Source organism: Theobroma umbraticum, unplaced genomic scaffold, assembly GCF_002168275.2.
Source record: "Theobroma umbraticum cultivar Fairchild unplaced genomic scaffold, ASM216827v3 scaffold_30.0, whole genome shotgun sequence".
Lineage (NCBI taxonomy): Eukaryota > Viridiplantae > Streptophyta > Magnoliopsida > Malvales > Malvaceae > Theobroma > Theobroma umbraticum.
Window position 1 is genome coordinate 15,262,161 of NW_018397254.1, and position 210 is coordinate 15,262,370.

Below are 210 nucleotides of genomic sequence, written 5' to 3' on the forward strand. Positions count from 1 at the left end.
ACATGTCCAAAATGATGTTTTAACATGGTTGCAATGAAATTCTAAATTGTTCTCGCATAAATCCATGTTTTGAGATCATTATACCCTGGAACATTGCATGTTTTGCATTTTTTCTAGCTTTTCAGCATGCAAGGATCAAGCATAATTTACTCCTAAGCATAACTAGTCGACTATTCTAGAACAAAATGCAAATGCTACTGGAATGATGAA